Source organism: Etheostoma cragini, chromosome 17, assembly GCF_013103735.1.
Source record: "Etheostoma cragini isolate CJK2018 chromosome 17, CSU_Ecrag_1.0, whole genome shotgun sequence".
In the NCBI taxonomy this organism is placed as follows: domain Eukaryota; kingdom Metazoa; phylum Chordata; class Actinopteri; order Perciformes; family Percidae; genus Etheostoma; species Etheostoma cragini.
The window spans coordinates 6,032,488-6,059,627 of NC_048423.1; the positions used below are offsets into that span (position 1 = coordinate 6,032,488).

Sequence of the window (27,140 nt, forward strand, 5' to 3'; positions counted from 1 at the left end):
CCTCCTCTCTTCAGAGTTCCATCTAGATCCAACAACAGCTCTTGCTCTGAGCTGTGTCCATGTCACCCAGTCTCTCTCCGCAGAGTTAATATGGAGAGTCGAAAAAGAGGTGGAGGAAGGAAGAAGGAAAAGAGATGAGGAGAGTTTAAGTGAGGTGAGGGTTAAACCGGACTAACACCCAACACATTAACTTAATAAATCGAGACATATGATCATTAATAAATACGGTGGCTTAAAGATTAGAAGGCTTTGGCCTCCACCTGTCTCGCTGTGTTCCACACACACAAAAGGACAAGGACAGAGCATTACAATAGGCTGCAGAGGACACGGGCTGACAAAAGCCATTTCATCATGGGTTAACCTCATTCACACATTAATCTGCCACAATAGCTTCCTAATCACATAATCCACAGAAATTATACAGACAACACCTTTAAATTATGATTGCACAGCTGGAGGGACGGGGGATTAACGAACAGGAAAGAGAGGTGACTGTGTACTGTGTGTGTTTGTGCGTGTGTGTGTGTGTGTGTGTGTGTGTGTGTGTGTGTGTGTCCGCCAACTTTGTGCTCATAAAGATGATGTAAACCTGACATGTGAGCTGGTTGCACAAACACATGAACAAAACACACACACTGGGGTTAAGATTTGTCTATATTATTTGTCAAGTGAGCATAACACTTTACCTCTCAAAAATCCCTGGGGGATGCATTGTTGTTGGTGTGTGTGTGTATGTGTGTGTATGTGTGTGTGTCTAAAGATCATTATGTTTGCGTCTGTTTTTAAATGAATGTGATTCCTCCCACTTGACAACACGTGACGGCACTAATCACAACGGTGTTAAAACACTCCACATAATGTATGATCTTGCACACACACACCTACACACTGACAAAATAACACACGTGCACACACAAACATACTATTGAACAGATGTATGGGCAAACTAAATGATCAACAACTTGACTGTTTTGTTATACAGAAAACCACTTCTCATTGAGGTTATGTTACAAACAGCGACTGACCTGTGAATGTATGTGAATGGCTTCGTACGAGGTAATGTGAATGCACGTATTATTGAGGGGGTGCAACCAAACAGTTGACGTTTTGAGTGTGTGTATCGAGTAAAATAGTGCCATTTAGTGATAAGTTTCTCTCCCTATGCATTTACTCTTGCAGTCAGCTGCTTTCATCCAAATTGTGTGTAGCCTGTGTGTGTGTGCGTGTGTGTGTGTGTGTGTTAAAAATAGGCTCTTCAGTTAGACAAGGTAGGATTAGGAAGAAGGGATTGACTTTCAGAGGGAGAGAGAGAGATGCTTCAGAGAGCCCATCACGTATGCATTGAAAATTTCCTCCTCACTGCAATTATTCAAGAGCTGCTGTTGGCCAGAAAGGGTTGAGCGACAGGAAAAGAAGCATAGAGAAGAGTCAGATGGTGGATTAACACAAGGTTAGATGGCGTGGGTAGGTTTACCGGAGCAGTGAATTCACAATACCAGGATGACAATATGTGTGTTTGAGCGAGTGTGTGTAGGTGAATAAAGTGAATAAAAGAGAGAAAAAGATAAATAGATATATGTACATGAGAGAGATTTGACTGCTCTATCAGATTATCATTGTTAGGTAATAAAAGGGAAAGGCTTCAGAGGGACGGAGGTAAGAAATAAGAGAAAGCACAAAGAAGAAATGGATTTAAGATGGTAAAAGGGAGAACAGGGACAGAAAAACAAGAGGAAGAATGAGGAAAACATAGTGCATATTGCAAATACCACGACAAGTCACCATGTTAGTGGATCCCATTTTCTGGTTGGAGACTATATTCAGCAACATGCAACAAATTTAAAAAACAAAGGAAATCTAACCAGTGAAATGTTAAACACTGTGTTGAGTACATATTTCCTGTATTTGCATGACAATGTACGTACAGTATAATACAAGTGTTGTTTCAGTTCATCTATTACATATGTTTACATGTTTTATTTCACAATTTTTGTTTTGCTTCTGTGCAGTAGAGTAGAGCAGTGTACGGAGTGTCTTATATGCGTCTTCCTCCAATTTAGCTGCTTTCTCTCACTGTCCGTCATTATGCAATGAAGAAGAATACCCAAACATTCAGGAGGAGATGCAATAATAAAAGTATCATCAAGGAGGGAGGATGAGGGCACGAAAGAAAATGAAGCAAGGGAAAGTTATTACAGAGAGAATTGGTGGGAAATCTGTATGAGAGTCTACCCGGAAATGGGAAAAGAGGGTGAACAGGAGAAAGGAGGAGACAAAGACAGGTTGAAGTAAAATCACATAGAAAGTTCAGAGTTCAGCCTGTGCTGTCTTCTGCTTCATCTCTCACTGTGTGCTGCCAAAGTAAGAATGCTTTATTTGCATACTTTATTATTTTATTATTTATTTTGTGTGTTTTTACACTTTTTAATGTGTGAGTTGTAAGCCTGTATTGTCATTTGCTATACTACAATGGTTCAGGGGGCTTTATAATGGTTATTGTTGAGGAAAAAAGCACACTGCATTGTGACATAGCGGGAGGTAAGGTTGTGTGTGCGCGCTCGTAGGTGTGTTTGCATAAAGCCTGTGGAAAACCTCATCTCCCTCTCCCACAAACACTGTAACATTGTCACTTCTTTTTGAATCCATGCAACAGGTCACACTTGAATATCAAAAAGGAAACTGAAAGCAAACAGAAGAAGCACACACAACTTATGTAACTGTGTAGAGGCACATACAATTGCCATTTTCAACATTTCCTTCAACATGTCATTTCTGCACCATTTCTCACTTTTTCGAACCCTCTCAAATTAGTTGAAAGGAATGACCATCAGATTTAAGTGTACCATTTAAGATGGCACACACACACTTACTAAGAGTATATACACATAAAAGCAACATACACACTGCTGCACACAAACCCAGTCCTTAGAAGTGAAAGCTCTTGCTTGTTAGCTAATCAGATTGTTCTTGCTGCAGGCTTGCCTCTAAACATATAGAGCCTACAACCCGCCTGATGCTAAAAGCCCGACTTAGTCCTGCTGAATATTGCATGGCGCTAATGTTTCACAGCCTGGCACAGATTGGTAACACAGTCTCCTGGGTGAAGTGTGGGTGTGAGGGTGGTAAGAGGGGCTAAGATTAGAGAGTTCTTTCAGGTTTGTTTTTTATCTCTTGCTGTCATGCATGTTGTCCTCCTGTCTTTATTATATGCCCCATACATTCCTTGTCCCCCATTGACTCAAAATAGACAAAATAATGTAAACACTTCACACAAAAAGTCATGACATGTCAAAAGTTGAAACTAACCGGCAACTTATATGATGGACAATTAGCGTATTTAGGGGAAGGACAGATACTCATATGAAACTGGCAGTCAAACTATTTTTTGCAGTTTGCAGTAGTGGTTTGGGTACTTTAAATGTACTTATCAGGGAAGAACCTTTTCTCTTGCTCTGCAACAACTCTCTTTATAACTTTTCAAACATACTGTACGCTTTTTCTGTCTTTGTCATTATATAAATATCTCCTCTGACTCTACTTTCCCTCTTTATCTCTCATCCGCTTTCTTCTTCTTCTGTGACATGTCCTGTTAGCATTAGTAAGGCAGCTGGCTGTAAAACCATCTGTTTTGTGTATCTCTTTCGCCCATTATGTGGTTGTATGACTAGAGCACTAAGTGTGTGTGTGTGTGTGTGTGTTTGTGTGTGTGTGTGTGTGTATGTGTCTCCAACGTAAAACAGTGTAGTAAAACTACGAAGGTATTCACAATCTGTCCTGATTACTTCACAAGACAACTGTACAGTGTTTAACGAGGATCCGCTACAAATTCAGTATGTACTGTATCTGGCCGTGAGAGTGTGTGTGTGTATGTGTGAGTGTGTGTGTGTGTGTGTGTGTGTGTGTGTGTGTGTGTGTGTGTTTGTGTGTGTGTGTAGACAAAAAGGTTTGTCGCTGTTTAATGGGACAGCGGGATCTTGACAATGTTGATTTGGAAGCCCTGAAGGGTGCCTGCATCAAACACACACACTCAAACACTAGGAGGGAGGCCCTCATCAGAGGAAGGTACGTTGTTTTTACCAACACAAATCACATCAAGTGATTAGACACAGCACAGCCACAGTGGAGACAGGTGGGAATGACAACAGTTGATGAAACAAGGTTTCCATCAGGAAATCACACACAATACACATACACACAAAAAATCCCATATGCAAGAATGCAAGCACACATGCTCTCAATCAAAAAGAAAACACACATCTTCACACACAGAGGGGCGCCATCAGGAAAACAGCAGCCAATCAGAATAATTTAACTGGGATGATGACAGGCCTTACCATGGAACAATCAGTAGCCGCTGTCACGAAGAGAGAGCATAGTTATCGCCCCCCCCCAAACAGACACACACACACACACACACAACAATAAATCATCTGTGTCTTTAGCATTAACTATTGCTCAATTCACTGTATATGTTTGTGCGTGTTTGTGTTTAAACGCTTTCCTGTTCAGTAACGTAGCGAGCTTGTAGCTGACCGCTCAAGTGTGCAACGCTTATGTGTGTGTTATTTTGCGTGTGTAGGTGCTCGGCTGTTCTTCGTGCTGAATACAAATCCAGCGGTGTGTCAGTCAAACTGGCAGTGTTAGTCTCTCTGGCAATTTCCATGAGATTCGATTTAGAGGGCTAATGTATAATAGGCCCTCGAAGGGAGGTGGGAGAGTATTAATTGAGATGGACTGAGCAAGAGAGGGGGGGAGGGAGGAAGACAGACAGACAGATGGAAAAAGAGAGAGACATAAAGTGATGTTACTCCAAGCTGAGAGTAGACTCTAGTGGTTATCGCTCACACACACACACACACACACACACACACACACACACACACACAGAAAAAAGATCCATGCTGCGGTTTTGCTGAAATGACTTACTGTTACTTAATTTTACTTCACTTGTTTCACATGAGAGAGAACAGCGGAAACTCTTCTTTGTGACTATGGCGCTGAGCAGGATTATTTGTAATCCATCTAAAAAAGTAGCCAAATTAGTTTTAACAATTTTCTCACATGATGTTTAACTAAAATGTTTTATTAACATCTTCCTCTCAAATTCTTCCCCTGACCTTACAGCACCCTGACCAAAATCACTTCCTAAAACACATAAATATGAGTAAAGTCATTGTTCAAGAAGTGTCCAAATAAGAGACATTTAAATAAAACAGTGAAATTAAAAAACATGTGTGAAGCTTCATTCAATCCCCAGAAGAAAGCTTCTGGAGCGGAATATATTAATCGAGCAACAGTATAATTAAGCAACCTTTTTAATGATAGATTACTTGTATGAAGGCCATTTTTAAAACAAAAAATGATGAGGTTTCAGCTTCTCCAATGTGAGGATTTGATACTTTTCTTTGTTCATAACACAGTTAACCAAATGTCTTTGTTTTGGACAAAACAAAATATTTCACAACGCCACATTGTGTTTAAGAAATTGTGATGTGCATTTTTCACAATCTTCTGACATTTTATGGATGAATCAATAATGAAAATAATCATTACTTACTAGGCCTTCCCCTCCTTACACATGGGGGGACAGATTTTAGAGTCGCAGACCCACACTTGGCAGGAGGTTAAGATCTCTCATTTCTCCACCAAATGTGTGCATCCAAGTGTTTTTGACAAACTGCTAAATCTCACTTCGTTCTGTCCCCAAATGTAAAGAAAATGTGTAACATTTAGTTGCCTGGAGTAATGTTTAACCCTTCAACTCTGTCTGTGTGTTTGTGTGTGTGTGTGTGTCTTGTCTATCTCTGTTGGGCCGAGTCTCCCTACGACCACTTTAATGTAAGATGTTGTCAAGCAGGAATGTTATTGATGTTTCTATGGCAACCAAGGGGCTTGAGCAGAGGATTATGTTTGGATAGAGGGACAGGAAGACAGACAGAGAGAGGAAAAGAGAGTGAAACCAGGGAGAGGAAAACACATTCCAGATGGAAGAAGAGAAAGGTTTTTTTCACTCTAATACTTCCCGTTTTCAGCAACAACAAAAAAAGGCCACTCAGAATATAGGAAGGTATGAGAGAGGGAAGGTGGGTGTTGAGTAAGGATGCTGATGAGGACAGAGAGACAGACAGACAGGAAGTTGGAACACCTCAGTAAAAAACTGCATCGGTTTAAGATTAATGAAATAATTATTGAACAATAACAAATATGTTTGTTTCCAGAAATGTAGGAAACTACATACTGTACTGCGTTGACAATACAATGCAATTGTTCTTACCCTAAATCATTTTTCACCATGTTGAAGCCAAAACTAACCTGGACTCAAATGTACAGATCATGTAACAAGAGGTATAAGTGTATAAGACGTTTTTCAGTCAAATGTGAATGTGTGCAAAGGCCCACAGCATCACAAATGCTGTATAAACAGCTTGTGAAATAAGGGAAAACTGACAAAGTGTGATTGGTCAAATGAACAATGACAACATGAAGAAAGCCAGAGCAACAGAGAGACAGAAAGAGGCAGAGGGAGAGAAGTCCCAGTTCGAGCATCATTTAGAGTCCAGCTGGCACAAAATAATGTTCTTCACCATACGTACCCTTTTAATTTTCAATCTCTCTCGCTCTCTCTCTCTCTCTCTCTCTCTTTCTCTCTTACACACACACATACACACAGCGACTTAAAAATACAGACTCTTTCTCTCTCTCCTGCTTGTTCTTTCTCTGCCTGTCCCACATCAATCAAATCTACTCCCAAAATGATCATCTGTTTAAGGCAGATTATCTTAGGGAAAGCCATCTATCGAATTACAATAGCACTACTTTATCCACCTAGCCAGACATCATCCCTTGTGTGTGTGTGTGTGTGTGTGTTTATGTGTGTGCACAGCCACAGAACAATGTCCAGTGCATTTTGTTTTTGCATGCCAACATCCATGTGTACACATGCACACCTCTCACTCTCCTAAAGCCTTTCCGCCAAATCATTTGTGTGCAGTTTGTTTTTAAGTGCGCATTTGCATAATTGTATGGTATCATTGGACTCTGGTTCAGGTTCATTCCCTTTTCAAATCAACAAATATGTATGACATGCCAATGCATCTCTCTAAATCCGGTATATGAGCAAAGGGATTCCCATGCGAGACCTCTGCTGAGTACTAGGATGGCATTGCTGATATATCATTCACTTTGAAAACAATAGGGACAACAGGTACCTAACAATCAGGTATAATGAAAGTATTTAATGATAAAGCCAATCTTTAACTCACTTGACCTTAATTGGAGTAACATGTGATATTTATCATTTAATACCTGCATTGGACCTAAATATGCAAAGCCCTCTTTTTTCCAAATTTGATATTTTTGGTCTTCTTGCACTATAAGTGTGGTGATCTCATTTATGTTACACCAGTTTACACCAGTGTTTTATATTCATACACTGACTTTTGACTGTGAATCTTTGTAAGCAGAACTAGCTTTACAACACACTCTGTCTATTCGTACATATTTTGTGTATCTTAACCATTCAGAACTTAAATAAAGAAAAGTGAAACAATATATTAATGAATAAATATTTGGGCTACAGCTCATGGTCTTCAACCTCTTGGTTGTTCGGTCAACTGGTCTGTCCTGATCTCTAACATCAAAATAAATGTCTTAAATACTCTTTGAACTTTTATAACCACTGCATTACAAGATATTCTTCAACACAATTCCAGACAAACAATACTAATAGAGTAACAATTAAGATTAAATAATGATGGATGAGCCAAAGAATTTATCGGTGTCCACTCAAGTACAACTGTATTTTGTTGCCCTAGTAAGTCTCTAAAACTGTTTATTTTCCAGTCATCTTCCACAAAACAACCTCCCTATAGTTAGCCCTTAAGCTAAGTAAACCCATGTTAGCGGTAGTGAGACATTAAGACATGCAGGAGCCTTTTTCCAGTGTTTGGTGTTAACGAATAGCCCGCTTCATCTCAGAGACTGAAAGTTATTCTGACTAGTAATTAAAAGAATTTTCACTGCTGTTGCCAACACCACTTAAAAAAGCAGAGGAGGAGAGCAGAGTGGGGTTGAATGTGAGGAAGTGTGTGTGTGTGTGTATGTGTGTGTGTGTGTGTGTGTGTGTGTCTCAGCCAAGGGGCCTTGTGCTGCAGGCACTCTCAGTGAACAATCAAAACAGCTCAATTTAGGCTTTATCTGCAGCTCAAGCACACACATGTACGCACACACGCACGCACATAAGCACGCATCCACACGGGGCTCAGACAAGAGGACAGTGAAGTGAGGAAAGCAGGAAGAAAGCGAGGGTACTATGGTGATGATGGCAGCAGTTTGGAAGGTCAGGTAAACTTGGAATTCGATGCACACGGCATCTGATCAATATCTTCCCTCTCTCTTTCTTTCTCCTTCTGGCCCTCTTACCGAGGAAAGACCTGGCCGTATTGACTGGTGCCGACCACAAGGGGATCCATAACAACGGGTCAATCAATTAAGAGCACACATAAGAGTGCACATCAAGGCAAATACGTAGAGAGTGACAATGTGTAATCAACTGTTCAGCATACCTTTTTTTCTACAAGTCACTCCTGCAAAACAGAGTAGAAGAGAATTAAGCCTATTCCTAACCCACAGGACAAGTTTGTTTAAAACATAATAGTTAAAACATAACAATAGGAAAATAAAAGCAACCAATTAATTACACAACTATTTGAATATGATTGTTCCACTTTGTAATTGTATCCTCCCATTGTCCGTTTGGTTTGTACTCAATCAAGAAAAGTAGACAGTTGTTTAGGAACTGGCGTGTGTGTGTGTATGTGTGTGTGTGTGTGTGTGTGTGTGTGTGTGTGTGTGTGTGTATGTGTGTGTGTGTGTGTGTGCGTGTGCGTGTGTTGTGTAAGTCTTCCTCTTCTACGGCAGAGCTGTTAAACTGCAGCCACTGCTCCCACCTTCAGACCAGAGGAGGTACTGCAGTGCAACAGCTATGAAAGGTCAGTCTCTTTTTACTTCCACAAGGTCTTAGCTTTGTGTTCTTGGTTTAAGTGCATGATTGAGCATTCTGCATTAAAGTGATGCATGTAGTGGGCCACCAAATGTGATTGGATCATCCGTATTTTTCATGGTTTTCTATCATGTTTGTTTTTATTGGTGACCCTATGACCTTACAAGCAAAAACAATTAAAAGGGTGGTAATTGTTCAAACTGGTAGGCTTTATAATGACCTGAATATCATTCATCATTATTTACTTTTTTAACATTAAACATCCATGTTTTGCATTTTTATAAAAGAAAAGCCTTGTAAACAATAGATAAAATGACTGATCAAACAGTGATCTTGCATTTATGTCAGATGTTAAATAATATTAAACATGTCTTAAAGGTAAAGGGAGATGGGATTCCAACAGGGGAGACCGCAATTACACAGTACACATCTTAGATTGCAGGCCACCCACACACGCTAATACTTGTAGTAAATACTCAAAGTGTTTTCAAGCCGTTTCAGATGGATGTGTTTAGTTTGATTAAGTTGTGTAAAGACTAATACCACATAACATGCAGCATGAAGCTGAAGTGAGATAGATATAATTTTTTTTTTCGGGGCATTTTTGGCCTTTAATTCCACAGGACAAATAAATACATGAGAGGGGAGAGAGAATGACATGCTAGGAGCTGCAGGTCGGAGTCGAACCTGCGGCCGCTGCGTCGAAGGGTATACCTCTATATATGTGCGCCCGCTCCACCAAATAATCATAACAACACACACACGACTGTGTACTACTACAGGTTGTGTTTATTAAATTAAGCCCAAAATATGTTGCCGACTAGAAATCGCTAGTATCAGCTAATGCTAGCTAACGTCAACGGTAGGTAGCCCTTGGCTAGCTAACACTAACGCTAGCTAGAAAGGTTTGTGGTGACTTTGCCGGGAACGTGAACAGAAGTAGTAACTTACGGGCTAAAATCTGTGTCTGGAACGCGGCATAAAAAAAGCATAAAGGAAGTGAGATTCAAAAAAAGAATACACAGACAGAAATGTACAATGCATCAAAATTATGTCAATAAACCCAGCCCAACAGTTTGGGGCTAACAATAGTGCCGTGTGTGTGTGTGTGTTTTTGGCTGTGGTCAGGGTTGTTATGGCGATGACAGCACTTCTTGAGGATCTTGGCCTGTTCCTGTGTGATTGTCTTCAGCAGGAAGTGATGTCACCTGTTTGTCCTTGTCTCCTCCTGACACAGGAAATGGACCAGAGAGGGATATTGGTTGGTCTGTCTGGATGGATGGCTATATATCCATCTTTGTCTTTGTATTTCTGTCTGGTGCAGTGGCGCAGGTGATCAACATCATATACCGTAAGGTGTTCAGAATGTGTTTTAATAAAACGGGAATGCACAAACCAAGTACAGCATGAGGCTGAGGCTCAAGCCCCTCAGTCCATCAACACTCCACACTATCAACGGTGTTAGATAACAATCCATTCATGTTTGTATTGCACTTAAACAGTTGTATTAAGCTAGGACAATGCTTCTGATATGCTGTAGGCGAAAGCAAATATGCATAGGGTTTGTTCATAGACGTTCGCATGGCTTCTTCTTCTATCTTTATAGATGTTGAGTACACATCTGTGATTTTTATTTTCCTCCTGACAGGAGTTGAATTGACCAATCAGCTTGCTTGACATTATGTTGACTATAACACAGTGAACATGGTTACACATAACTATAACATAAATAAATATGAACATACAAATCTTTCTAGAAAATTCCACTCTTGCTCTACCTGATGTTACTTACACAACTAAAATATTAAAAAAGATTTTATGAATTACAGTAAAAAGACCAAGAAGACCCATTATCTCTGTGTACGGAGTTATCCTTTCTTACTTATTAATTCTTACAAGAAGAAAAAACACTGAAGTAGACTTTCCTTCATCCAATTTTCACCTCTTACATAAATATCATTCCATTTCCAGAGCTGGGTTTTTCTTCAAAAGCTGTATGGAATATTCTACTTAGCTCTTTCAACACTGCAGGGCTCCTAATTTCATCAGCACAGCTTGTGTCTTTTTTAACAGTATTATATGAGAATGTTACTAATACATCAAGAACCATAGATACTGTGCAAAAGTGATTTTTCACATCTGCTGTATGCACACTGTGAATCTGCCCTCTTGTATTTGTGTGTGTGTGTGTGTGTGTGTGTGTGTGTGTGTGTGTGTGTGTGTGTGTGTGTGTGTGTGATCCACAAATGACTGTTCTGTGGCTAACAAGCACTCCGGCCCATTTTGACTGGGCAACAAGGGCTTAATGACAAGTCGCATAACAATGGAGAGGAGAGGGAAGTACAGTGGAGCGCTTCAGCCAAACTATCAGTCTGTCAAACAATGGATTGTAAGCCCTCATCTTCTCTTCTCTCTCTCATTGTGGCACAGATAAACACATCAAACACACACTCACCCATGCACATATGCTCATATACAGGAACAAAAACAAGCCTACTCATTAACAAACAAACAAAAAAACATGCTCAGGTGTATGCACTAGCACACATGAAGATGTAGAAGCGCAATAAAGTGTTCTCTGTCTCCCACACATCCATGCACACACACACACAGGCAGTATAACTGGCTGTACAAGCAGGGTTTGATGACAGCCCCCTAACAATAGGGAGCAGAGCAGCCTAGCTATCTGCCTGTCACACAATGAAGGGGGTACCGCTGAAGAGGTTGTCACACCAATACATGAAAACACACACACACAAACACACTGAAAATATCATCACAAAAATAAAAACATGAGCTTTGGAGTGTGCGCACGTGTGCATGCCAGCGGGCACACACACAAACACACAAACGGGGTAATTCAGAGCGCTGCCATTTATGTGAAGAGCGCTCCGTTTTCCAGACTGTGAGTGGAAGTGAATTTGCTTTTTCTGTCGAGTGCAAGTCAGGTTGGATTAAACAACACTTGGCCAGTACTGATGGGTTATCCCTGTGCGTGTGTGTGTGTGTGTGTGTGTGTGTGTGTGTGTGTGTGTGTGCGTGCGTGCATGTCTGTACTGTGATGATGCCCACAGGCGCTTGAATTTGATGCAGGCACATCTGTAGACAGCCCCCGTCTCCTGTCAGGACCCATATTCCTCTTTTCTCTTTCTCTCAAGGTGTCCTTTCATTGTTTTCTTGTCCGTCATGTTGTACTTTGTTTTCACGTCTTCTCTCTGAATTGCTCATTCCTCTCCTCCCTGTTCCTGTCTCTTATAACTCTTGATTGTTATCCACAGCTGGGCTTAATGAGGCATTTCGGTGTTTTTTTTTTATCAAAAGACATAGAGAGACGGCGACAAAAAGAAAGAGTGGCCTCCACACTAACTATCTAGCATCAGCACTTATTTACCCAGGCTTTTCAGAAGACGTAGACTTCCCCCTGACATGAATTTCTATGAACTCTAAATATTCTTTTCAAGTATTATGGATTTACCGCCGACACGATCAAGAGCTTTATGTTATTATGGGACTGTGGTTTCTGAGCTCTAGGGATGTCTTTTTATTGTGCCGAGCCAATAAAACAAAGACTTTTTTTGCAGTATTAGTAATTAGCTGGTCTAATTAGGAATTCAGAGGGTACCGATATCAATATTGGAACAAAACCATACTTCGGTGTTGCTGACAGCTATGGATACAAAGGGCTGAATGAGATCACAATGCTATTTGGTGATATTTTTAAAGCGTAATGACTCTCTGTTTTCAATCAAATTGTTACTATAGATAAAAGCAGCCCTCTGTCAGGACAAATTGTAATATTACTAAATCTGAAAAAATCTATTGTTATTGACAGCATGTAACATAGAGATCAATGACCCACACAATCCAAACAAATTCACATGTTTAAAGAAACTGCTGTTACATTTCCTTATTTCATTTGGGGAGCATTTCTGCCTTTGATGGATAGGAAAGCTCAAATTGTGAAAGGGGAGAGAGAGGTGGAAGACATGTAAGAAACTTTCAGAGGTCTGACCCAAACCATGTATCTTCTGCACACTTTGCACACAAAGACTTTGCGCACGCACGCACGCACGCACGCGGAGGTGCCCGAATATAGTCTATAAATAGAACACTGGTTTATTAGTTTTGCTCAGCTTTTGTATTTAGATTATTATATGGCTGCTTTACATGTGATAGTAACCAGTTAAGGGTTAACACCTGAAGAACAGACACATGGTCTAACTTCACTTCATCCACTCTAGGGTCTCCTAGATATCTGTTCTATCATCTTCTTCTCTTCAGCACATCTGTTGTTTGGCTAATTCACTTAAAGAGTTGCTGAGTCTGACACTCAGTGAGTAATACAGATCTGTGAGAGTGTGTTCAATTGGATGCATTTAAGGGGGCTGCAAAAACGAGGGTCTGTTGCTAAGAAGAAGAGGGTGAAGAAAAGGACTAAAGAGCCACAGTAAAGTAGAGAAAAGTAAGCACAAATGGTGTCTGGATTGCGGTTTGATGGATAGCAAGGAAAAGGCTCAGAACATAGCACTTGATCCTGCAACACTTTGGTGATTTAAGCCATGTGAACGCTGTTGACCTAATGACCCTACTGTCTGGGTCAGCACAACAAAGAAGAGGATTGTGTGGGAAGGCATCATAACATACTACAGCAGCAATGCACTGCAGCAAATGACGTGTACTGTGCCCGATCTGCACAGACTAACTTGCTTGGTATTAAATATGTTTAAACTTATCGGAAAGTGAAAGAAGCCAAAATCAAAAATAGGAGTAATTTTAAGACCTGAATGGACATTTTCCAATTACAATTTTTCAAACAGTGATAAAAACTGAGTGGTTCTATTAAAGGTCCCATGGCATGGGGTGATCAGATAGCTCAGTTGGTAGAGCAAGCGCCCATATGTAGAGGTCTATTCCTCGACACGGCGGGCCCGGGTTTGTCTCCAACATGCGTCCCTTTGCTGCATGTCATTCCTTCTGTCTCTCTTTTTTTATGTCTATGGCTATCCTGTCAAATAAAGGTCTAACATGCCCCAAAAAATCTTATGTCATGAAATTGACATAGGGTTTTACCTTGAGTTTTTTTTTAGCATTAATATGAGTTCCCCCAGCATGCCTATGGTCCCCCACTGGCTAGAAATGACAATAGGTGTAAACCGAGCCCAGGGTATCCTGCTCTGCCTTTGAGAAAATGAAAGCTCAGATGGGCCAATCTGGAATCTTGCACCTTATGAGGTCAGAGGGGGCAGGGTTACCTACCCTTTCTCAGCTTTGCCCGCCCAGAGAAACACCATGGCTTACAATCAAGCAAAGTGGCAGTTGGTCAAGGCCACACACACACACCCAACAACACATGTTTATTGTAACAATTATTTTACTTACTTTTAAGACTTTGCATTATCTTGTTACAGAGCTGCCATAATGAGAGTACTGCTGTACATGTTGTCTATGTTGAGAGTGTCTAACCTGTATCCAACACTAAGCATTATAATGTTAAAACTAATTATTTGCACTGCTCTGAATGCACAGCAAAATGCATGTGTATGCATGTATTTACTGTATGTACATGTATTTGTGGTGTTTGAGCCTCCAAATACTATGTAGTGTTACTAGAAAGGTTTGTTTATGTGGTCTATGTTAGTGCACTGATGTGCGTTTGTGTATGTGTGAGTCTGTCTGTGGCCCAGTGAGTATAATGGTCCCTGGAGGCAGGCCAGCGTCCATCAGCAGATAGCAGGCATTAGTCCTCTGTCCGAGTATTGATGGACCACCAGTGCCCAACAGCAGGCCCCTCCCTACGGTCACAGCACAGGATGGGTGTATGTATGGCAGTGTGTATGTGTGTGTATGTGTAATAGACACACAGAGTGTTTTTGATACACACATATACATTATATATATATATATATATATATATATATATATATATATATATATCCAAGAGATGTCTGTGTGTGTTTGAGGGACAGAGATGTTTGTGTATGACCCCCTGACCCTAGGCTATGTGTCACAGCTCTGTGTGTGTCTATGTGTGTGTGAGTGTGTGAATGAGGAGCTGCCCGGCTGTCATCGATCTCCCACACGCCAGGCCAGCACTTAACACTTGGACTGTAGCGACTAATACACTCACACCCTCTATTACTGCCCCACTGGAGGCACAGCGTGTGTATATGTGTGTGTGTGTGTGCATGGCCTACTGCCAATCTCATGCTGCTGCTGTTCAATGGCAGCAAAATAGATAACACATATAACAGTGTAATGATATATCTCTATTAGACATTCTCCTCTTCTCTGTCCTTGCCTCTCCCCTCTCTCCAAGCCCATCCACGTTTTACCCTGCTGTGCACATGCGAAGGACAGGATCTGATTTGTTGTATTATTATGGAGTTTTTTGTACTCATTTACTTCAAAGGTGCCCTGCCATACCAAACCGTTTTTACTTGCATTTTTTTTTTTTTAAATGTTAGGTCCATATGTGTTTCTGTTATGTCGTGAATGTGAAAATGAACTGCTACCTCCTCTGTCAGCTCTAGCCACAGAAAAGAAATAGGCGGAGAAATCATGCCAATTTCAAAAGCTGGTCAGTCTGACATCATGTTGCCTGAGCTCATTACTATTCATGAGCTCACCCAGTTGCGCTGGGTAGCTGTCAGCCAATCAAAGTCAAGCAGCTTAAAAGCAGCTTGTCTCATGAATATTATGAGAACTGGCAAAAATCTAGAGTCTTCTTGCAGGCTTTCAAGTCCATGGTAGAACTTCAGACATTACCACAAAGTAATAAAATACGTGTGGCAGCGCACCTTTAAATAAATACATGAAATGCAGGACTTAATGTAAAAAACATGATTTAATACATGCAAGTTTTTATCAAATTAACTTGAACTTTAATTAAAAAGTCATGCATATAAGGCTGCATGGTTAAAAGCCCTAGCTTAGTAACAGTTTCCATTTTATTTAGTGATTTACACTGTGTATACTAGACAAAAACTACTTCATGCCATTATAAACTTGGAATTATTGTTATAGCATTTTACAGATTTCCTGAGAGTGAACATTTTGGAGAACCGTGGATCAGACAAACATGGTAACTCTAAATTTCTTTCAAGCAGCAATGCAAGGTGTGTGGATCACTGGGCCGTTAACGAGGCAGGGGTACAGCAGCATGAAGAAAAATATACAGTGAGTGAAACACTCGGAAGAGTCATAGTTGTTTTGATCCTCTGAGTGGTCAGGAGTTGGAGAGGCTCATGGGTCTTATATTAGATACCATTGAAATGAATGTATCGGACAGTAAAGGAAGAAGAGGCGGAGGTTAAAACATCTGCAATTGCTGATGACAGCATGGAACCTTGCTTCACACTTGCAGACAATACACCTACATGATACAGTATATAGTCAACAATCAAACAAGGTAGGGAAGATGGATTACAAGAAATTACTTGTTAGAACAGCATCACTTTGATAATGAGGCTACTGGTATGTCGATCAAACACATCATCGGTGGCATTTAAATCACTACTCATTGGTTATTGTTATGGTGCACTGTTCAGTTTGCCTTTACCTTTTGGTTTGTCTACTTAACTGTTGATTGCAGAAAATTCCTCAATATGCAAGCAAGGTGGGAAATTAACTTTTTCGCCCACCAGCCACAGTGGCTGGTAGATGCCAATTTTACCAGCCACTTATAATTTGTCCCAGCCACTTTCTCCGGAATTGAAATTTATAAAATAAAGTGCATTATCATATTTGTATTATTTTTTATTATTATTAAAACATATTTGGGCTCCAAAGTTTTAATGCAGTACCAACAAAGGATACATTGTGTTTAGAGGTAAAGAGATGGGGAAGGTTTCTTTTACAGCCACAATGGTTACCAAACATTTTCCCTCCTGAACAGATTTCTCAAGCCCAAAACAGCATTATTATGGCGTACTTAATAAAAGATACACAGGTGTGAAGTAAAAACACATTCTTCATTGTAGATGGATACAAAGATAATCATCCTGGTATCCTGAAATTATTTGAAATGTCCCCCTCAAGGCGGTGTTGGAGGGAAAATCAGGTGACCACTAAAGTCAGTAGGATTTAATCTAGGAGTAGGAGTTAGTCTTTAATCTTAAAGGTCCCATAGCATGGTGCTCTTTGGATGCTTTTATTTAGACCTTAGTGGTCCCCTAATATCATATCTGAAGTCTCTTTTACATAGACCTTAGTGGTACCCTAATATCATATCTGAAGTCTCTTTTACATAGACCTTAGTGGTCCCTAATACCATATCTGAAGTCTCTTTTACATAGACCTTAGTGGTCCCCTAATACCATATCTGAAGTCTCTTACCCAAAATTCAGCCTTGGTGCAGAATTACAGCCACTAACACCAGTCCCACAATGAGCTTTCCTTAGTATGTGCCATTTCTGAGTTTGTAACTCTTGAGGAGGAGAGAGGGTGGAGGGGGGGTGTGGCCTTGACCAACTGCCACTTTGCTCAGTTTACACCTATCACACATATTATTAATAAAAACCTCATGAAATGAAATTTTAATGCCATGGGACCTTTACTTTATATTTCAAACAATAAAATAACAAACGAATTTAGCTATAAAAACACAATAAGTGCGTAGCAACACACCAAAAGAAAAAGAAAAAATATCTATGAAGGGTTACAACTAATATCTTCAATCCGTCCAAAGTTATAATTGAATGTTCAGTTTTCTCCTGATATTTTCTTTCAACAAACACAAAAAAGTGGACATGTTGCATATGTGTCGCAGCCTTTCGCCATGTGTTTATTGCCCAATTTGATATTGCAATGATACTAAAAAAACAATATGTTGTGCAGACCTAGTTTTTATGTTGAAATTGATCTTTGTAGTACATGCATTAATGCTGGAATGATTGATTGATGATTGACTTTGTATCTTTGTAGGCTAACTGATATGGATTTGAAATGGATGTTTATTTGTGATTCTGGGCTACAGCTCCTCTACTTGGAATGGGTCCATGGTGACAGAATTCTGCGTTTTACTATCAATCTCCTCAGTGCCACCAGTGATAATGGACCTTTCACTAAATAGTCTACTCATGTAAACAGGGTTTATATAAAGCACAGAAAGCTGACACTCTGTGGTAATGTTATCTGTCACCGCATGCATTTATGGAAACCGTCCACTAAGCATGCTGTTAAAATACACACATTTGTGTGTTGTGTACACTGCTCCAATGCACAGGCAATGTGTAAGTAAAGAAATGTCTACGCAAAGAGAGAGAGAGTGTGTATTCTTTCCAGTAATGGCTTGTCAAAGCAGCCGGCTAACTGAAGCTTAAAAATGCCTTATACACAATTGGGCATTATCTGCTAGGCAAGCTAGCCTCTCACCACAGCACCCAGGGGCAAATGTCCAAATGAGATGGTTCATTTCGGCTCTCTCTGTCTCTCTCTCTTCCACTCTCACTTTTCTATGTTTATCTTTATGACCTTGTCCTTTTTCCCCTCATGGAGGTAAAGGACAGGATGCAGGAGTGGTAGAAGAGCGGCAGGGTGAGGAGAGAGAAGATAAGGGGTGATGGCCATGGCTGCTGGGGTTTTTTGTGTGTGTTGAAGAGGCGCATTAAAGGATAGAGAGAGCGAGAGACATACAAGGAGAGACAGGAAGCTTTAGGCCATAGACCAAGAAGCCTCTTAAGTGATCTGATTGCTTTGCTAGGGAACTACAGTGACTATGCTCAGAATAGTTACTAATAATACATCTCCATTTAGACTGACCCTGCAAACACATGTATGCACCTGAATACACACAGACACACACACAAAGAGAAAAGCAATACATTTACGCTTACAAAAGAGATCACTCTCTTGTCTCATAATGTCAAATAATGAAGACTAAACACAGAAGCACACAAAGAAACAGAGAAAAGTCTACAGAGAAATAGAGATGACCCATCCTGGCTAGGGTTGGGAATCCTTTGGATTTTTCAGATAAAATACTTTCAAAAAGGTGCGGGTGCCTAAACGGTGACCAAAATATATATTGTAAATATTTATAATGTATGTAATATAAAATATAAAAAGGAGTACAAAATGACAGTTGGTGACATTAAAGACTGGCTTGTTCATTGCTAAGACATGTGGTCAAAAGTAAATGATTGATTAATAATATAAAAACAATAACTTATAACAATGACTTATTTCTCCAGTAAATTGCTGGTAAACGACAAAAATGAGCACCAGATGAGAAAAGGGTATTTTGCAATAAGATAAAACACACCACAAGGCTGGCGAGTTTCAAGTAAACGCACCATCTGTGTTGTTTTTCCGACAACAGGCAGCTGCAGACTGTAACATCCCAGAATCTTCTACAGGGAAATAAAGGCGCCACTTATTTTAGCATTTTAACCATTAATCCAGCTAAGGGTAACGTAGCATCCCGGGCAGTGATGCTGCTGAAAAGAAAGGTCAGGCACCGGAATTTTCTTATTCTTATTCGATCTCATCACTACTGTTTACGTCGGAACCGGTGCCCTATTGGTACCGCGTTTCGGTACCCAACCTTTATCCTGGCTCTGTCGTCCATGTCTTTTAGCTGACAAGCAAAAGGGAATGACACTTATTTTCAATTGATTAGCAAAGTACTGTGTTGTGTGTGTTTGCAGGATGAGAATGGGCTTAAATGACGATCATTGATTAGCTTTAGGCCTATGGCCCACTTAGGGCACGCCATGTGTTTGCACTCACACAGAGGTACCCACACATATACAAACACACACACAATCATCATAAGTGGATGGTGGACTGAGACTGAAAGAGAAATGGACAAACAAAGAGTAAAGATGGAAAGTCGCAGGGAAAAACAAATGGAAATAGATGAGGAGGATTGAATAGAGTGAGGACCAAAGAAGGAAGAATGAAGGAAACGATTCAGAAAAATGGAAGTTGATGAAACCAACAAATATTTTACAACTTATTTTTAGTGCAGAATCTCCCATAGCCCAACTGGAATGAGATACGGTGGCTACAAAGGCTACAATGTATACTCAGTGACTCCTTGAGTCCTTCATAGAAACATCTACATTCATTACATTTCCTCATTCATTTAGTCAGGTTTTCCTTTAATTTGTCAACTGTATGCAGGCCCGTCATCAGGGGGGGTCAAGGGTTAAAGGGGGCCCTAGTAATGGTCTATGGTGCTGGAGGGTGTGGATGCAGGGCCAAATTTAGAAAATGTAGTCCCCATGTCCATAATTCTTTATGGCAGGCCTGCCTGAATCCATCCTATAAAACGCTGGTGACTACTAGTAGGCCTAACAACCACAATGAACCACACTATATTTAAAACATGTGTATTTGTCTGAAGAGCTGCTCACTTAAGGAAAAAAATGATGATCACAATTATAATTATTTTGGTCAATAATGAAATCGTGATTATTCAACACGATTACTTATTGACTTTTGGAAAGGAGTTGTATTTACCGGACTTAAAAAAAAACAGTTAAATGAACTGTGAAAACCCCTTGAACTTTTTAGATTCCCCTTGAGAACACAAGACAAAGACCTTACTTGCAAAATGTAATGTGCAAAATGTGTGTCTCTTTGAATTTCAAAAAGGCATACCAGGACACTGTGGTATGACAACACAGATGCCAAACTGGTAAGTAGGTTTGACACACACACACACACACACACACACACACACACACACACACACACACACACACACACACACACACACATTGAAGTCATACAAAGACTTAGAGCACCCCCAACTGGGGGACAATACCAGCAAAAGAGACAGAAGGAAGCACTCTACAGATGCACATGAACAAACACAAATTGTGCATTCATCATAAATGTGGGGGCTCTACACATACAGTAAGCTTATACCTATTATAAGGCATACTATTCATGTATTCTTTCTCCCTCTATTTGTTTCCCTCCCGCTATCTGTACTTAGACACTTCACACCGCTTATGTGTGTTTTATGTAGCTTATAGTGTTTGTGTAGTGTAGTTATAGCCGAGCAAATGTTTTCCCACACACAGTCCAAACAAAGACCAGGTGACACTCACATTCACAAACTCACACACACACACACACATCTACAAACGCACACACCATGAAAGAGGTGCAATTAGAGTATCCCACTCAAATTAACCAGCTCTCTAAACAAATCCGCATTAGGCCCTCCATTGTGGCTGCGCTCGAAAACAGCCACTTGGGAAAGCAGCATAAAAGCTCCAACTGTATTTCTCCCCCAGGACACGTGCATGCGTATGCGTGTGTGTGTGTGTGTGTGTGTGTGTGTGTGTGTGTGTGTGTGTGTGTGTGTGTAGACTGGCAGTGGTTACACACTGGCACAAAATCTTGGCTGTTATGATTATGGTGGTGATGGGAAGATTGTACAATCACTGGTGGGGGGAGAGAGTTAGAGAAAGGCAGAGAGGGAGGCAAGAAGCACAGCAGAGAGGGTGGAAAGCAATGAAACAGGGAGGGAAGATTTTACAAGCAGAACAGGAAAATAGAACCTGTAGCACTGACATAATAAGCTACAACTCTGCACAGGAATGAACACACATTTTTAACACTCTTCAAGCCATTTTACTTTAAAAGAGGATTCTTATTGTAAATTTGTAGATTTTGACCAGATATCTGGATATATCTTAAGCTTGCAATCTCTTTACCACTAGTGACTGAAAAGTGGTGGCAAATGTTACTCGTACGATGATACTTGTTGCTGATAATCAACAGAAGCACCGCGATAGGCTAATAAAGGTATTGGGCACAGCAATAATAAAAATGACAAGGAGAGGTTTTGTAATTTGTCTGAAAAATCACATAGTTTTGATACTTTTTCTACTTATCCAGAATAAGGCAACACATTGTTTTCATTATCAATTGAACAACTTTTATTTTCATCATTTGATAAATCATGTACTCTATTCCATTATTACTAAATACAGAAACATTCTAATCACAATTTCTCATTATCCATGATGACGTCTACAAATGTCTTGTTTTGACATTGAAAAAAAAAAATAAGAAAAACTAATTATAATGGTATATAACAAAAGAAAGCAGCAAATTCTCACATTTAAGAACCTGGAGACACCAAAGTGTTGGCCCTTTCAGTTTAAAGAGTCACATAAACATTTTATTTTGTCTCAATTCATGGCTGTCTATTGAGCCAAGCTCCTCAAAAATTAATGAAATTCCCTTATTCTGAAGATTTTATAGGGTACTTTGTACTGAGCAGCACAGGACAGGGACATACGTCCCATGGTTTCTTACCCAAAGGTGAACCTCTAAAGCAGCACACTGAGTACCTCTACACAGCTACATCATGTATAACTTAATATTCAGGTTGATTGTAAAGTTCAATTAAGGGTAAGGGCAATGTTTATTAAAATCTACAAACCACAAAAGGTGAATTTGTATGGATAAAGCAGAAGAAAGAAAGACAGCAAGGAAGAAGATGCATGGTACTGAAAAAGTATGTCTCCATCTGTGATCACAGATCATAGATCTCCAGTTACACACACACACACACACACACACACAATGAATAAGAGCGTAAAAGAAGTGTGTGCAGAGTGGGTGGGTGTGAAACATGCCTAAACTCTTCAAAAGACAACTTCATAATCAAAGGAAATCTAAAAGTTAAATTGGTCTTGTTTCATAACATTTGGGAATGATTATCAAACCATAAAGATATATTTTGTCACATCCTCCGCTCAAACCCCAGACAATATACCAGTAAATCATTTTCCCATTATTTCCTAAAATGATGGAAGAAAGCCAAAATAGAAATATTACAGTATGCAGTGAGAATCTTCCCAACAGCTTTAGTCCAGCCTGGAGCCCCAGTGAGATGTTACTGCTAGTTAGAGATTAGAGCAGTCTCTCGGGGGGCCACTTGAAAATCAGTTAACTTTCCCCTCAGAGGTTCACGCTAGCTCATATTAGCATTTAGCACACCCATTAGCGTCAACACCTACTTTAGCGTTAGCACAGCCAACTGACAGTTAAAGAGCCCTCTGGGGCTATTTAGGGAGTCTCCAGACAGAACGAGACTGACAGAGTAAACAAGAAGTACTGTAGCAGTTTGTGCATTAAAGCTGTATAGTGAGTCACTAAGCAAGTTAATGGCTCCTTAGCTAAATAACAAACACATTAGCAGTTTCAGCAAAGACAAGTTGACAGGTTGAAGGCTGCTCAACCTCTTTTTCAGGGAACAGTTCCAGGAACTAAGGATCAATTTAGTAATAATTATTGATAACTCTCCGTACTTAATGATTAAATATATTTTGCACACCCACCTGAAACCGTAAATTAAAGATAAAAGCCACTACCTCCGGTATGGTACGTAGCTCAGAAGTTGAATTTTGCGGGCAGGAGCTGAACATATAACCCAGTTATTGTAAGTAAATTGTAGGTTCCTGAGCTCTTTAAAAGTTTCCTAGCTCCCTGAAAAGGTTATGGTGATCAAAAACAGCTTCATGTTTTTATCCTTTAAAAGGCAAGGAAAAATAGGCATGAAACATTTTGTGAGAGGGGGAACTGCTTTCCAAGAAAACAGAAAATTAGGCTTTGTGTTATAAATGTGAAAAGAATTGTGGGAATAGAATTTTTTTTTTTTTAACTGCACAGATATTCTTTACAGCTTTACATCAGGTGAAAATTGTGAAACCGCTTAAAAAGCAAGCAAATGCTGACGCACAAAGACACAGGGACTGAGTGTTTGGACTGGAGCCAAAGCCTATTCCCATACGACCATGTAGCCATTTACTATAGCTGTTTCACTCCCCGACCAACACACTAATCACATTAATCATCTATTTGTTTTAAAACGTCAGCAGGGACATTCACACACAGATTTGCACACACATAAACAATCACACACTCATGCACTTTTATGTGTGCACTTTGGAAGTAAACATGGTGCACTTGATGGGTACAAGAGGGAGGAGAGGCAAATTAACTACCATGCACTAATCACTTAGCTCTCTAATGCAAGCAGCACATTTGTGTGTGTGTCGGTGTTCAGATGCACGCATGTGTTTGCAGGGTCAGTCTAAACGGAGATGTATTACTAGTAACCATTCTGTGCATAGTGTGTGTGTGTGTGTGTGTGTGTGTGTGTGTGTGTGTGTGTGTGTGTGTGTGTGTGTGTATATACATTCATGGTACACACAAATGTGCATAGATACAGACACACTGACAATGTAGGCACGTACAGTTTGTGTAAACATGAAAAAGGCTCAGCTAGAACCCACAATATATTTTGCATTTTTCCGAGTAGCTTTAATCTTGTTTAAGAAACACCTTTTAAAAAATGTGTGACTGTAGCTGAAAGTTCCATAAATATGTGCCACTCTCCTATACTATCATGCCGTTATACCCAAGGGTATTCATGATTGTAACTGGAGAAGATGATGTAAAAGGCTATTGTAAAAGATTCTATACTAGAGACAGCCTGGACGTCTGCAATCAAAAATAAATTCTAAGTGTTGCTATAATCAGAGAAAAGATTATCTTTGAGGGTTTTATAGCTTTGGGTGTATCATTAAGCTTGTGACAGTGAGCATTATGCTTAAACCAAAAGTATTGTTATATAAAAAGGAAGATTTCTAGCTATGATTACCACAAGAGTTGACATAGCAACTCATAAAACAAATTATTGTGCTACAAAGGTATTAAAGGCACGGCTGGAGCTTTTCATTGTCCATCGTGTATATTTTAAACCTTAGACACTCAAACATAAAAAAGCATTTAGCATGAAAAAAAAAATCCTTTAAGCTAACAAGAGTAGAGTCTATTGCGTTTTGGTGATATGGCAAACCAGGTGACAATAATGTTCCAACTGCTGAGCTTAGTCATCATGGGGATGGGGGACATTGCCAGGAGGGGCACATAAGGGTTGGGTGACTCAAATGGAGAAAAATCCAATAATTGTATCCGTCCAAAGGGAGGGTGAGCTTTAAGGGAGGGGACAGACCTGTTATTACTCTCTTTTTTCTTTCTCTCTTTCATTTCATTCCCTAATTCTAGGAGGAGGGAGTAACCTAAGAAAGGGAGGGAACAAAGTGGAGAGACATGAGGGTTACGGGCTGAGCTTGCTGTTAAAGTATGTCCTTGTAATTAGCTGAGTATTAGCAGCAGTGACAATGCAATAGCACTGGGCACGGAAGCACCCTTTAACGCTCTACTCATTTCCTGAACTTAATCCCCACCGCTTACTGGTAATAGTGCACATGCATCTGGACACACACACACACACACACACACACACACACACACACACACACACACACACACACACACACATAATGAACTGCAGGCTATAATGGGAGGAATCCTTGTGCAAAGTTACACCCAACAGCTCACCTTTAATCCCTATTAACATATATAGTAACAATGAAGGTTTACTGCTCCTAATTCCAGCGTGCACATGCATGTCTGCATCTGCACATCAGCTTCAAGTTGTGTTCAAATACCATATAGTGGGGTGACTGTTTACTTCTCGAGTTTCAAGAAGCTTCCAACACCTAACAGTACTTCAGGCAAGTCCCTGTTTCTTGTTTCCTTCAGTGAACGGATGGAGGAGACAAGGGTACAGAAGCGAAAATCAATTACTTTCAATTAAGTCAACCGGCAACTCTTTCACTTTGCCCTCAAGCTACTCAAGTCTTTCTTACACTACCACCAACCCCCACCCCTACACCACAAAGTGACACACACACACACACACACATGCATACACATGCGCATACACACTTATACTGTGTGACTGTCTTCTTTGTGTTAAGAGGTTAAATTACTCACAAAATCCCATTTCATTGTGTTTGGTGGTACAATGCATTTGGCTTGTTTAAAACATGTTAATCAAACAACCTTTTAATTTAAAACCATACAATACAATAAAATGTATACTCCAAAAAAAAACAGTACCTGTGTAGGACGAGTGGAAACCCACATTTATTGTCCCTGTTTAACACTTTTTGGTACACGTAGCCAGTCTCATTTTTAAACAACTGCTGATGTTACAGAACAGAACTTTGGATCAAATTTCTCCCCATCATACCAAACCATATTAAACAACTGTGTGACAGGCAAAATCATCGTGAAAGATTAGAAACTGCAAAATGTTTTTTTGTCTTTAAAACACTAACTCTCTCTAGGTAGATTACTGTAGCTAATTTCTAAAACCTTAAGCCATCTATTCAATCTCTCCTGCAGCATGTTGGTGGGATATGTATTGCATTAGTAGAATTAGTAGATTGGTAGAATTTATTTACTTTAAAATCAAATGTCTTGAAAACAAGTTACAATAAGTTAAGACTACTCAAAATGCCTCTATCTTTTTCCTAATACTGTCAGGAGTCATATGTAAATTTCCAGTACCAATACAATGCATTTTGGAAAATCAATTCCTTCTGTCTGACAATCAGTATTTCAAGAAATGTATGTTTCAATAAATATAACAAATGAACCGCTTTTCTTTTCATTAAGCACGGGTCCTGGACTCGTTCATATTCAACTTAAATAGTTAACCAAAAGTAACTAAGGTGTGTGCTATTTGTTATTGTCACAATGTGCGATGATAAAATAAATGGAGCTAAGAAAAATATAACAAACTGCTGGCAAAGGAGATATTAACAACAACTCCAAGGAATAAGAAAGAATGATATTATGGGCATGGACCCATTTTATTAGACTGTGAAGATGTTTGTGTAGTATTCTTGATTCACATTGATTTTTGTTCCATTAGCTTGAATCCAAATCGTAAGAGACACCTGAGCTCAGTCCGGAGCACACCAGTAGAGAACCATTTCTATAGAGAGCAAGCTATAAACAGCGCAGAGGGGGACCACAAACCTTGTCATTGACACAACAGTCTGAGTGAGTGACCGTGTGTGTATGTGTGTGTATGCCTGCCAGCTCCAAGTCTAGCTCTATTGTCTAAAAAAGGTCTAATTAGCACTATGGCACAATGAATTAGCATAATTATGCAAACAGGGCTTTGCTAAAGGCTTGGTACAAGGGAAGGCTACGGGGGGCACCTATTACAACACATACACACATGCTTATATACGCACGCACACGCACACACACGCACACATACACACACACACACACACACACACACACA

The 27,140-nt window shown here is 39.9% G+C and overlaps 1 protein-coding gene and 1 long non-coding RNA gene across 2 annotated transcripts in view; one reads left to right on the forward strand and one right to left on the reverse strand.

The window, feature by feature from the left end:
* The window catches only part of camkmt (calmodulin-lysine N-methyltransferase), a 102,855-nt gene that overhangs the window by 69,443 nt on the left and 6,272 nt on the right, over nt 1-27,140 (reverse strand). The window lies entirely within an intron of this gene.
* Nucleotides 136-19,549, forward strand: LOC117960812. Its single transcript, XR_004660233.1, has 3 exons — nt 136-149; nt 10,650-10,651; nt 19,450-19,549. It is a non-coding gene; the product is annotated as an uncharacterized LOC117960812 (long non-coding RNA).